Source organism: Ctenocephalides felis, unplaced genomic scaffold (assembly GCF_003426905.1).
Source record: "Ctenocephalides felis isolate EL2017-DRISC unplaced genomic scaffold, ASM342690v1 CF-g0.4_SCAFFOLD_03571, whole genome shotgun sequence".
NCBI lineage: Eukaryota > Metazoa > Arthropoda > Insecta > Siphonaptera > Pulicidae > Ctenocephalides > Ctenocephalides felis.
Window position 1 is genome coordinate 21,969,493 of NW_020539725.1, and position 14,776 is coordinate 21,984,268.

Below are 14,776 nucleotides of genomic sequence, written 5' to 3' on the forward strand. Positions count from 1 at the left end.
CAGCACAAGAAAGCAAGCAAATTATTAAACTAACTTTTGAATAAGTTTCAATTTTAAATTAAATAATTGAGTCATCAGTAACTACTCATTAATTATGTGATGAAAATATGCAGTAATGGAACGCTGATATTTTTATGGTATCGAAGCAATATTTTATGACAAAATATTGCTTTAATGTAGAAACTGATAAAAATCAGTTATAAATCAATCAAAATCAATAATAGTATCATATTATTATGGATCATAATATTATGTGCAATTGTATTTTTTTCCCTCATTTTTTTTTTCATGTAGAATTTTTATTTTACTAATATAGAACTAACCTGACTTTTAGTACTTGTAACATATGTTACGATTAGTAAACATATGCTACAAGTACTAAAAATTAAGTTAGTTCTATATTAGTAAAATAAAAATTCAAAATGAAAAAAAATAGGGAAAAAAATACAATTGGACATAATATTATAATCCATAATAATATGATAATATTATTATCCAAACCATACACTTGTTCAAATTGTAATATAGCTTTAAAAAAAATAATTTATTTATTAAATAATAATTTCAACTGGAAAAACTGTAAGATTTTTTAGATTGAAAAACAAAGATTATTTTAAAAGTTTTATTATACTGAATATTTGGACATTTAACATCAGCGTATTTTACATTTTTATTACACATTTATATATTAAATATAATTGATAAAATAATTAAATTGATAATTATTATACTTATAGCTAAGATGCAACTATTTTCCACACCACCCAGGAGGTATAGTTGTCAGGCGCGTTTTTTTTAACGTGGTGTCGCCGTACAAATTGCGTACAGCCCTAGTCCACTTACAAAATAACTTAAATTAATTAACTAAACCTAATTTAAGCCTAACTTGAATGACCCGAATGTAACATGAAAAATACCCCACGAAATGATTGAATGTATGTGAAGATCTTCTTTTTAAAAAAAATCGTAGACGATGCAAGAACCTGTTAGAAATTAAAGGTAAAATTGTAATGTACTATGGTAATTTTGTAATTAAGAAAAAAAAAAAAAGAAAAAAAAAAAAAAAAAAAAAAGTATTTACATGATGTACCCCCCTAAGATCCACCATGTAACTACTTTAACTTCATAGGTTCCCAGCACTATGAAGCTTATAGCGAAGTGCATTTATAAAATTCATGAATTTGTATTTTGAGTAATGCTATATGAATTAATATTAAATACTTGTAAAAAAAACGCGAAATCTATGCGAACTGAAAGGTCCTTGCCGTCTTCCCCACCCATTATTAAATTAAAAAATTGGTAAACTACCAGCCTAATGTATTCTAGCCTTATTTTAACTTAATAATATATCCATGAGTACGTCCTCCAATCTTGTAGGCAATTTTCTGGTTGGTTCTAATTTTGTATGTATCTTCATCTCGTATGGATCTTGATCTTGATGTTTCACTGTATGTATCTTGATCTTGAGTTGTAAATATCAATGTTATGCACTGTATATATTATGATATATCACTGTACACAACACTGTCTGGCACTGTATATAACACGATTTTGCACAAGATATATCTTATTTATAATACGTATATAAATCCGTCCACGAATCAAAAATAAAGAATGAATAACGTAAATGGGGCCCCGATGAAATAATATAGTAAATGATCGCAAAACAACTAATATATTTTGATCTATCTTAGCAAGTAAGATAGATATCTTAATATAACAAAATAATATAGAAAATGATCGCAAAAAACTAATATCTTATGATCTATCTTAGCAAGTAAGGAATATATCTTAATATAACAAAATAATATAGAAAATGATCGCAAAAAAAACTAATATCTTATGATCTATCTTAGCAAATAATTTACTTATCATAATATAACGTTCTCCTGGTCGTGTGCGCTCCTGGTGGTAAAGTAGTCCATCCTACTTAGTAAAGTGATCTATCGTAGTAAATACCAAACTTATCTGAATATAACAAACGTTCTTCTGGTCGTGTGCGCTCCTGGTTGCAAAGTGGTCCATCCTACTCTTGTACACTGGTAACCACTAACGTCCTGGTAAACATTCTTTCGTTTTAGTTATAGTGATTTTAGGATCCATTCCTCTAGTAACTTCTGTGTTCAACCTAAAATTAAAATTTTATTTAATTCTATCAATATTAAAAAGATTTGTACATAGCTCAGAGTTTCGTACCATCTCACGAATATTGTCAGGTTCTACTACTTATTAATTCAGCATTCCTTCACCAGGAGACTCATTGTGCGACCAGTAAAAGTAAAGTTAATTCATGAAATTGTGTTCATTACATTACGGCACGAAAAGTAATCAAATTAACTTAAAAAAAAAAAATAATAACTGAATGTTATAAATCTATAAAAAAGTTACTTCTTTCCATGGGCCACTTAGCAAAACAATAAAAAATTAAATTTAATAATAATTATAAAAATTATAGCACAAATAATATTAATTATTAAATTAAGTGCATGGGGTTGCGGTGCTTCTGGGAAAAACAACGCAGGGGTCCATACACTCACGAATATAAAACAAAAATTAATCAATTAATAAATTAAATTAAAATGTGAAACCCGACTACTTGGACCTGCCGTGGGGGGTAGGCGGCAGGAACGTAGCTTCAAACGCGCAATTTTCATCATAATACGTTCGGTCGTTTTTCGAAAATTAAAAATAAAAAAAGTGTGAACCATGTACTCGAAATAACGCAAAATGGTAAATGAAAAATTATTTTTAACACTATATCAAATAAGCTAACAGTAAGTTACAATTAATAACAAAAAAGTTTAATGCACAATAAGCCTCCGAAGTTATTCACTGCACATAACACTGTTGGCACTGTTTAAAATCTGAAAAGAAACGAAATACATTAAAAATTAATTAAACAATTACATTAAATAATTATAACAAGTCAATTGCGAATAATTCCAACATAAGTTTAAATATAAAATTTAATGTTGTAATAGTTTTCTAATTTTAATCTTTTTTTTATTATTATTGACTTTGTAGTCAAATATATTAGCCATTTTCAATTAAAATTATTATTTTGTACAATTATTATGCAATATTTATAGTTTAATGTTATAAAATTTAATAAAATTTATACATATATTGCATATGTTCTTATTTCTATTTTTCATTTAATAATTCAATATTTAAATCAAATGTATATTCAAATAAATTATATAAAATTAAATTTTATGTCATAAAATCATACCTAAATTCTACAGTTGGAATTATTTATATTGCTTATATAATACAAAATATATACAATATACATTAGATACATATGTACATACATATATCTGTATGTACTTGCGCTTTGATTTGATTTATTTTTATTGAATTATAATTAAAAAAATTGAAAACCGCTTTTTATTTATATTATTGGATTTACATTATTTTCTATATTTCAATATAATTTTGGCCGAAGAGTTATTTCAAAACCATTACAGCAATTCTTTGGCAAAAATTATTTTAAAAGAGAAAAAATAACATAAATCGATTTATATAAATAATGAATAGTTTCCATTTTTTTTATTTATAATTCACTAAATAAAATTAAATAAATCAAAACACAAGCAAATACCATGCATAAATCATATATTCAAGAAACTGAATATATGATTTTTTTTTAGAAATTACTTGAAAAAAGTTTTAGAATAATATTAATTATTATAAATGACTTACCATTCACTGCAGTCCAGGTCCCAACACAAAATGACTTATCGTGGTTTTTGTGCCAGCTTTTATGGGGGCAAAAAGGCGCCAAAACAATAAATCGTTACCCGTTGTAATCGTTTATGCCGTTACCTACATATTCAAATTCAAATCTTATATTTTTGTCATAGATTGTTATCTATGATAAAATCATTTATCTTTGGTTGTTATCTTATCAATAAATAGTTTTGGGTATTAGGCAATTGATAGCGCTAGTGTTGGCAAAATCACAGATAACCTGTCATTGTTTATTTACATTTGGATTTTTGAAGAAAATAAACAAACTAGTTGTTTTTTTTATTGGTTGATTTACTGTGAAATTTTTTCATAGATTTCAATTTCACCTAACTAAAATCAATACTATTCTTAGGAAAATAAAATTTTTAGAATTTGTAAATATAAATCAGTGTAATTATAAACAGATTTTCAGAACTTTGGAGCAATATTTGATCATTATAAACTATAAACCAAAATATTGAAGTGCAATGAATTTAATTAAATTTCTAATTCAACTCAATTTGTGCACTTAATAAATAGCTCTATGAATTCAAAAAGCAGAGATTGCATTTACCATTAAATTGTTTTATTCTCGCCCAATTGAGTTAAGTCGAATAGTCTTCGAGCCATTAAACTTCAGTTTACTGAAAATGAGAATCTAAATGTTATCAAGCCATACAAACATACATACATCATAGTGTGTTTTCAATCTATTTAATTTGTAATAATATGAGGAGTTTTTATTTTGGTCGATTTCAGCAATTGGAGTTAATAGTAACAGTTCTTGCAGAAGTTATACATATAAACAATTTCTCTTCTATGAAAGAACATATAATGCTATTCAACAGTATTAAAACTTCGACTTTCAAAAACTTTATGAACTTTGGTAATGTATGCAAATATATTTCGTTTACATATATATTAGTCTCAGTATTTTTCTATCTGGGGCTCACAATATATAATGAAAACAATGCCATAAAATGTTAAGTATTCCAAGCATGTTCTAAAGCTCATTTCTGTATTTGTCACTTTGTCGTTCGTCAGCAAAATATTTAATTAATTTTTTGTACGAAAAATTAGATTTTTTAAATTTCATATGCTATGTTGATACAACTTGATATAAATTGAAAATTTTAACTATATTTTTCAACTAGCTTATCATAAAGACAATTATTAATACTGAACCTTTTAATACCAGCTTAAAATAAATGCAATGTGGATAAACTAATATGTGGTAAGACTTCACTTTTTTAAACATTTTTAGAGAAGGGATATCTATACAATGTATAAGGTAAGGTAAAATTTTCAAAAATTGTCCTAAGACTCTCTTATATTTCTCGTTCAATGAAAAGTGCTTTGGCCTTGCAAGCACGAGGTTCTAGGTTCAATTTTCATCTCAAAGAACGCGATATCAAGCAGTAGTCATATACGTTTTCACAAATTGAACACAGAGTTTGTTTTGTGCTTCTCAATATATATTACTATTTGGCAAGCAAGTTTAGATCAATCTATAAATTATATTATTTTTTACTACAATATCATTCATGAATATTTCCAACGCCGACAAGAATGAATACCATTTTTCAACAGTTCTATTTTAATTTTGTGGCAAATTTGATTTTTATTTGATTGCATTTTCCATAGGAATTTGAATTATAAGGATCTACATTAAATTGACTAAATATTTCCTATTGCAAATAGCCACTGTTTGATTTATCTTTTGTTTAAAAAAAAATCAGATAAAAAACACTTGCAAGTATTTTTTCAATAGACTATTTATCCTAATAAATGAAAATATGACAATACTCATCCTATTCCTCGTTCCATTTAGAAGCACTATAACCAAAAACTACTGCAAAGCATTAATTACTGCTTTATCCCACATAAGCTTTACTACATTCCAACTTTGAAAATAAATGTAATTAAAAAGCTTAAATATAAAACTGAGTAATGAGAACCATTTCCTCATACAGGTCTGATAATGCAGACTTAGTGTTAGTAGTCCTTTTAATACTTTGTCTGGCTCACGGAAATACACATATGGGATTTTGTTACATTTAAATACATCAATTCTTCTATAATTTAATTGAATAAATAATATCGTATAGAACGTCTACATATAAATTTAAATGTTTATGCATATTTGAGCTGTGATATTTAATCCACAATTTATTTATCTATGTTTATCATAAAAACAAACTAACCTACATTCTTTTATTTTTATCAATTACACTAATTACTTTACAACTCACCAGAAATAAATTAACGATTATAAAAAATATTTGCAACAATTTGTCACATTTTTCGATATTACTAAAAAATTACTTAGCTCAGCTTAATTAATTTTCACTTAATATTTGAATACGCTTGCAAAAATAAACTCTAGTAATAAACAAGAATCAAAAGTTTTAGTAGGTACTAATTATTTAATTCATTTTGATATTTTTACTTTTTTTATTACCTTCCCGTAGGGTAGTTATAGTAATGGGCCGAAAATCAAAATGGAAATTTTTGCATTTCTCGACGTTTTGAAGGTTTCTGAACATTTTGGCATACCTCAGAAAAAAATGGACGTGTGTGTGTGTTTGTTTTGTATGTCCACAATTTCGTCCACGTTTTCGGGCGCACGGATCAACCTATTTGAATGGTTCAAAAAACATTAAATTTTTATTGATAGGGAGATGTGCTGATTAGGTTTTAGCAAAGGCAGGTCCAGCCGTTACGGAGATACGGACCAAAGAGTGCAGAAAATACAAATCGAGTTTTTAAGAACGGAGCATCCGATTTGAATGATCTAAAAAAACATTCATTTTATAATGATTGGGAGAAGAGGTGATTAGTTTTTGGAAAAGGCAGGTCCAGCCATTCCAAAGATACAGAGCTAAATTTGCAAAAAATAGCAGTTTTTGAGAGAACTAGGCGTCCGATTTGAATGATTCAAAGAACTTTTTGCTTGTTTCAACAAAATAATTGCTTTTGGAAAAAAAAATTGCTTCAATTTTTTTTCAAAAAAAAAAAAATGTTTTTATGTATATCAGAAATAATTCAAATTTTAATTTTAATTCAGACTAAAGTTCTAATATATATATATATATATATATATATAATAAAAAAAATTAACTTTGCGCTTCAGTTCATATAATTCTTATAAATATTAGACAATGTTACAATTATAATAATCTATTTGAAAACATTTGATATTTCTCGAACATTTCGTTATGGTAAGGGAAGTTTCAGCAATTTGCCTTAAGGCACGATGCCATACACAACTAGTTACTTTTAACTTTGGATTTAAATATTTTGATTTTGGCGCTGTTATGTAAATGCCACCTGTATATAATCGTAACAAGTGTGCAGGGATGTTTAACATTTCTATAATTATGAATATAATTTAATTAATTATTCTGTTTTTTTATATAATTTCTATTTCTTCTATATTTTTAAATTAAAAGGCAAAATATTTTTAAGTAACAAAATTGATGTTTAGTAATATATTCTGAATATTTATGAAAAACATTTTTATTTAAATTATCTAGTTATGAAGAACTTTTAAAATAATATTTATTTGTTGTAATATAAGGATACTGAAATATTCTTTTATTTTAAAAGCATTCTTAGTATATTAGATTCAGGCCATACGATTGCTAGATTATTTGAAATTACTATTTGTAAAACATATAAATTATAGCTTGACCTGATTAACTTAAATATAAAAGACAAGTAGTAAATTGAATTTGGCTAATTGAACTATACCAATATTGATGCCAGTGCACGAATTTATTTTTCACAGCCAAAACTCAAAGAGTACTTCTTCTTTGTAACTATCTTGAATGGCTGAACAAAAAATATTACATTAGACATAATAATTTTAAAATACTATTTATTGACTAAAACATAAAATTTAATTAAAAATCCACTTGACCTTATCCTATTCGGCAAAGATAAAAATTAATTTATGGATCAGCACCTGACCCGAATTTTCTGATAGAAAATTGATTCAATATTCGCTTTCCATAAATTTTGTTGGATTGAGAAAACGAGATCGTTTGAATGTAAATATCGAGTGCTTCATTGCTTATACAAAATCGATTCGCATCCAACTGTCGGATAACGAAAACGATATCGTCTATCAATAGCTTATAATGCAAAATGATTTCGAAGTAGACGAAATAATATGCATATTGTGAAAATAGTAATATAGAAATATGTGAAATAAATATATGAAAGGTTTGCACAATGTATTTATTATTATTATTATTTTATTTTCATTCGCTCACTACAAAATTTATTTTTTTACATTATATCCTATTCTATTTTATCTTCCACAATATATTACCTTTTAGCACACCTTTTTGATTTTGCATACTTTTGTTCACTTAATTTAAATTGAAGTTTTTACGGTAGATTTATATAATGACTTCAAATTTAAACCCAATTTATTGATGGAATCTGGGAAAAGATAATAATAATAATAATTAAATAGTTTCAAAAGGTTGTATATAAAGTTCTGCACCTCTGAATATTAGTTACAAGTTTATACGCCCAGTACGCCATTTGACGGGTTGTTAATTTTACCATTTTCACATTATATTTCATAATTGTCTAAAATAATTTCAAATATTATTAAAATTTATAGTATCACTTTTAAAATGGCTACAAACTTTTTAGTACATTCAGTCAGTTGATTCACTAAAATCAACTTAAATCAGTGGAGTTATTAAATTTGCACTACCAGATGTAGTCAAATAAAACTTGAGAATATAACTATGAATATGGTAAAAAAAATGGCAGCACATCATTTCATATGTAAGTTTTAATATAAAATATATTTTTGATATAATGATTTATGTATGAATTAGTAATGAAAATCACTTTCTGTTTGAATTAGTAATGAAAATCAGTATGATAAAAATTTAGATTCTAATATTTAGAAGAAGACTACTAAATTTAGGAACTAAATCTCCGACAAAATAGACCGTAACATAGCGTTGTTATGGCAACGCTATGTGTTACGCTCATTTCTTCATATAAATTTGTTGTAAAAACAGTCAAAATGCTTAGTATTTGCTGTGCGATCAGGCGTTTTAGATTTAAAACCTAACCTAGGTTAGGTTAGAATTCTAGCTAGAATTCGCACATACGTCAAAAAAAGAATGTTATTATGTGTTGCGATAACACATCTGTGAAGTTAGGTTAGGCACCTTGTGTGCACGGTTCCCATACTAAGCGGAGCTAAAAATCCGACATCCCTCGGACTACACGGACTTCCTATTACACGGTTTTTGTTCGACAGCCCATAAGTTCCTTGCGCAACCTATATGTGATTCTAGGAACTTGATATCAAAAGGGTATTAATGTAAGTTTTGTTATTGACTTTTATCTTTTAGACATGCTTGATTATATAATAGCTGCCTAAGAACACGTTTGAGCTGACTACTGCGTCGCGCCGATTTTTAAATGAGTTGTCTATGTCATACATGTCATTTCGTCCGTATTATTCCTACTTCAAGTTGTATTTCTTTGTCTTCATACCGCACGATAAAAATTGTGCGATTTGTACTGACTCTGAGTCTCTCATAGCGCGGTTCCCATTCCTCACTATGTAAATTTTCATAGAACGCACTTAGACTGAATTGTATGTCAAATACGAGTTTTTAATAGCACGGTCCCCATACTGCATGGTACGGACTTGCCGCGTTAACCGAGGGTTGACTATACTTTGGCAACAACAAGCATTTTGGCTATTTTTACTATCAATTTATGAGAAAGGAGCGTAATATAGCATTGCCATAACAACGCAATCTATTTATCGGAGAATTGTCCTCTATAATTGGTAGTTTTACTTATACTTATTATATCTATTTTGACTTTTTTTGTCGATTTACGAAATTAGATCAAACTAGTAGGGTGTATGACATCGTGCCTTAAGGCAAATTGCTGGAACTTCCCGTACCGTAACGAAATGTTCGAGGAATACTGAATGTTTTCAAATAGATTATTATAAATATTGTAACATTGTCTAATACTTATAAGAATTATATAAAGTGAATAGCAAAAATTATTTGTTTAAGTTGTATTATTTTTGATATACAAAAAAACTAAACTAAAATATATATATATATATATATATATATACAATTTTTTTTTCCAAAATCAATTATTTTGTTAAGACAAGCAGAAAGTTCTTTGAATCATTTAAATCGGACGTATAGTTCTCTCAAAAACTGCTATTTTTCACATATTTAGCTCCGTATCTTCGAAATGGCTGGGCCTGCCTTTGCCAAAAACTAATCACCTCTTTTCCTTATCAATAGGAATCGAATGGTTTTTGAACCATTCAAATCGGTTGATCCGTGCGCCCGAAAACGTGACTGGAAATTTGTATCCATACATACATACACACACACACATACACACACACATCCATTTTTTCTGAAGTATGCCAAAACGTTCAGAAACCTTCAAAACGTCGAGAAATGTAAAAATTTTCAATTCCGATTTTCGGCCCATTACAATAACTTACCCTACGGGAAGTTAAAAAAGAAGTTCTGAAATATAACATATTTGTCCAAGAATTGTCCTGTATTTAAATTAATAACAAAATGCATAAATTTGCAGAAATTTATATCACAATCATTAATATTTGGAACTTTATCAACTAAAAATCTTAAATTTGGAAATATGTCATTTATAATTGCACAAAAAATGTTTCACTAATGTATTCAATTCCGTCTTGTTTTAAAATTGTGTTATTTAAAGTGAAACTTATAAATAGAACGTCGGCGCTTTAAGTATTCTGAACGTGTCAGGCGCATTATCCATCACGATGTAAAATGCATTATACATTTTCCGCAAAATGCATTTTCCTAGGTGTAATGATATAAATCACAGCGCATCTGCTTCAATGATTTGTGAAAGGGTTTAATGCAGGAATCATATCGCATCGGTTGGTTATATCAAATATTTGATCAATTTTTATTTTCTTTCCTATAAAAAGTATATGTATATATATATAATATATATATATATATATATATATATATATATATATATTTATATATATATATCTATATTTTGTATTTTAATTCAACCGATATCACCACAGCAGAATATCGTAAATCATATATTTACGGAGGTCCTTAATATGGATATTTCCGTATATTTTTGCTCCCAGGGGCTCAAATGCTTCCAAATTGATGAAAAAAATCTGATAATTTTAGCTATTAATATTAACTTTAAGATAGTCCGCACTCCAACCAAATTTTCTTATGAAAATAACATGGGTAAAATACCATTAGTTTTTTAGAATTTCATAACGTAGCAGCAAGTGAATCAAAATTTTGAGAACAACATTACAATTGCTTATTTTGATCATGTATAAAAAATTTACAACAAAAATTTGTAAAATTTTATAAAATAATATTTACTTAAAAAGAAGAACGAAGAAATATTGGATAGAATGCGGACTATCTTAGAGTTAATATTGAGACTTTAAACCTTCAGATTTTCTTTATCAATTTGAAAGCATTTTAGCCTCTGTGAGCAACAAAATTCGGAAATATTCATATTAAGGACCACGCTAAATATCTTATTTACGATAATATTTTCCTGTGGTGATACTGATTTTCGACTGCAAGAGAATATAGATTAAAACTGCTTCCGGGCACTGCTGTACTTAGTAGAATTTTAAAATTAATATATAGTATGAAACTATTGTCATGTAAAATATTTAATGGAATAGAATATAAAACAGTATAGAGAAATTATTTTTTAATATCACAATAAAATTTGAAACGCACAGTCAATCATATGTTTGGGGGTACCAACAAAGACCTTAATATTTTAGGCTTTTTGATAATGCTAGCAATTTTTATTTTAAGATGTATTATTAGTTCTCATTCATTTATCTGAAATTTTTAAGTCTTTATCAAGACAACAATTCGAAAAGTACCATGGAGCATTTGTTGAATTATGAAAGTCTTGTAAATAAGAACTTTATTATCGAGAGCAAGATCAGATTTGTTCTGGGGAACCAACTTAAGTTTTCGATCGTTAATTGAATTTATATCTTTTAATTGTCGACGTGAGATTTTCAGTTCAAATTTGAATTTATAAGATTGTCTAAATATTTGACATAGACACAAGCATTCTAAATTTGACATACACAAAAATATTTTCTTCAATATAAGTACAAATTTTGTACATAGGTATACAAAAATACACATCAATCCATTTTTTCATTTGTAATGAAATTATGTTGTCCAAAAACATTTTTGTAGTTTTTACTAAAAACCTGGTGCATTTTTGAGAGATTTATCAATTTGAGGTCATGCGATTGTATTTGGCAATGCCAAATTACAACCTTCGATAGCTCAGTTGGTAGAGCGGTGGACTGTAGAAGATAAAAATGCTGGAATCCATAGGTCGCTGGTTCAAATCCGGCTCGAAGGATATTTTTGCAACATTTCCTAATAACTTGTTGCATTTTTGAGAAATCTATTATATTGGGGCCATGCAATTGTAATTGCAATGTTTAATTACCAACCTTCGATAGCTCAGTTGGTAGAGCGGTGGACTGTAGAAGATAGAAATGCTGAAATCCATAGGTCGCTGGTTCAAATCCGGCTCGAAGGATATTTTTGCAACATTTCCTAATAATTTGATGCATTTTTGAGAAATCTATTATATTGGGGTCATGCAATTGTAATTGCAATGTTCAATTACCAACCTTCGATAGCTCAGTTGGTAGAGCGGTGGACTGTAGAAAATAAAAATGCCGAAATCCATAGGTCGCTGGTTCAAATCCGGCTCGAAGGATAGTTTTGCAACATTTTCTAATATTTTGAAGCTTTTTAGAGAAATTAATTATATTGGGGTCATGCAGTTGTGATTGCAATGTTAGATTAACAACCTTCGATAGCTCAGTTGGTAGAGCGGTGGACTGTAGAAAATAAAAATGCCGAAATCCATAGGTCGCTGGTTCAAATCCGGCTCGAAGGATAGTTTTGCAACATTTCCTAATAATTTGTTGCATTTTTGAGAAATCTATTATATTGGGGCCATGCAATTGTAATTGCAATGTTCAATTACCAACCTTCGATAGCTCAGTTGGTAGAGCGGTGGACTGTAGAAAGTAAAAATGCCGAAATCCATAGGTCGCTGGTTCAAATCCGGCTCGAAGGATAGTTTTGCAACATTTCCTAATATTTTGATGCATTTTGGAGAAATTTATTATATTAGGGTCATGCAATTGTAATTGCAATGTTCAATTACCAACCTTCGATAGCTCAGTTGGTAGAGCGGTGGACTGTAGAAGATAAAAATGCTGAAATCCATAGGTCGCTGGTTCAAATCCGGCTCGAAGGATATTTTTTCAGTGCATCCAAATAACTTTTTATAATAAGTAATTATCTAATATAAGAAAGTTAATACATTCGCTTATTTAAATGAGCTACTTGAGAATTTAGCTTCTGCCAAATTATTTTGCAGAACATAGTTTTTTCCACTAACAATATGAAAAGGTTGTTTTTTTTTATAAAGTTAGATATTGGTTAAATTAATTAGTTATTAGAGTTAGATAGAATTGTTTGTGTTGTGACAAAATGTTTAAAATATAAACCACGTTTGTCGAATAAATTTGAACGGTTTTATACATTTACTGTAATCAGTAAATTATTTTAATCTATATAATGCATTATCGCCCGGGCCCGAAAAACTCCAGACAGGTAGAACGTATCAGCCGAAATAGCTCAGTTGGGAGAGCGTTAGACTGAAGATCTAAAGGTCCCTGGTTCGATCCCTGGTTTCGGCATTATATTTTAATATTTCTTTTTAAAAAAAATCGTTCATTTTAAATTTTTCAATATAAGTCGACATGAAAAATTTCTTACTTTGTTTTAACGCGTAATATATATTTTTTGAAACTTATCCATTTGCCAAAAACTCATATGAGTTTGCAAGCATGTCTGGAAAAAAGATTATTGAAGAAAATTTAATAGAGTTTAAAATTATTTATAAATATGATTATTAATTAAATTAATTATGAATTTTATGAAAAGTTTTATTATTTTTATGAATAATAAAATCGACCTTAAATTACATCAACTAAAACAATGGTTTTACTATACTTTAAATTATTTTAGCCTAAATTAAAATTAAAATCACATTCATTTCCGATATGTTTTTTTTTAATAATTTTTTTTGTAATTATGAAAAACATTTTTTCCCGAAAAAACTAATCATTTATTCACAGTGTCAACACTAGCATTTTATTCCGATCTATTCTAATTAACATTATATTCCAATCCAGCGGTCGGAAAACTTTTTTAATCATTACCCCATTTTTGTCTACGTTGATGGCAAAGAGGTTTTACTTCTTTACGGACAACTAGCCAGATTAAGAAAACAGTAGCAGTAGTAAATACAGAAAATATAATCTAAAAATACAAACTTTACAACCCCAAAAAATCCATTCAGGGCACTTTACCCCGTTTTCCCGACCACTGTTCTAATAAGATCGAACTGCTAATCTTTGCATTTTTTGCTCCGTATCTCTAAAACTGCTGGATCTGCCCTTGCAAACAATTATACAGCACATCTCCCCGTTAATACGAACCGAATATTTTTTCAACGTTTCTAATCAAATGCCCCGCACTCACCAAAACTCAGTTTCCATTCTCTGCACTATTGGTTTCCTATCTCCGAAACGGCTGGGCTTATCTTTGCCAAAAACTAATCAGCACGTGTCCCTCTTATTGAGAATCGAATGTTCTTTAATCATTCAAATCGGTTGATCCATTCATACAAAAACACATAAATCAATTTCAGTGACGTATGCCAAAATGTTCAAAAACTTCTGAAACGTAGGTAAAAATTTTTTGTAATGATTTTTGGACGATTACGAAAACTTATACTACGGGTTAATAATCTCATAACTTATACTAAGTTAATAATCTCAAAACTTTTTATGTTATAATTACAATTTCAGAAACTGATGACTTTTGGAATATTTTCACTTGAAAACACAAACAGCCATCTTTATTTT

General features: G+C 28.2%; 1 protein-coding gene and 7 non-coding genes across 8 annotated transcripts in view; all 8 read left to right on the plus strand.

Moving 5' to 3' along the window:
* The window catches only part of LOC113385801 (UDP-glucuronosyltransferase 2B4-like), a 99,434-nt gene that overhangs the window by 33,377 nt on the left and 51,281 nt on the right, over positions 1–14,776 (plus strand). The window lies entirely within an intron of this gene.
* Trnay-gua lies at positions 12,094–12,183 on the plus strand. Its single transcript is given in 2 exon segments — positions 12,094–12,130; positions 12,148–12,183. It is a non-coding gene; the product is annotated as a tRNA-Tyr (tRNA).
* On the plus strand, positions 12,277–12,366 carry Trnay-gua. Its single transcript is given in 2 exon segments — positions 12,277–12,313; positions 12,331–12,366. It is a non-coding gene; the product is annotated as a tRNA-Tyr (tRNA).
* Trnay-gua lies at positions 12,460–12,549 on the plus strand. Its single transcript is given in 2 exon segments — positions 12,460–12,496; positions 12,514–12,549. It is a non-coding gene; the product is annotated as a tRNA-Tyr (tRNA).
* On the plus strand, positions 12,643–12,732 carry Trnay-gua. Its single transcript is given in 2 exon segments — positions 12,643–12,679; positions 12,697–12,732. It is a non-coding gene; the product is annotated as a tRNA-Tyr (tRNA).
* Positions 12,826–12,915, plus strand: Trnay-gua. The gene is given in 2 exon segments: positions 12,826–12,862; positions 12,880–12,915. It is a non-coding gene; the product is annotated as a tRNA-Tyr (tRNA).
* Trnay-gua lies at positions 13,009–13,098 on the plus strand. The gene is given in 2 exon segments: positions 13,009–13,045; positions 13,063–13,098. It is a non-coding gene; the product is annotated as a tRNA-Tyr (tRNA).
* Trnaf-gaa lies at positions 13,471–13,543 on the plus strand. Its single transcript has one exon. It is a non-coding gene; the product is annotated as a tRNA-Phe (tRNA).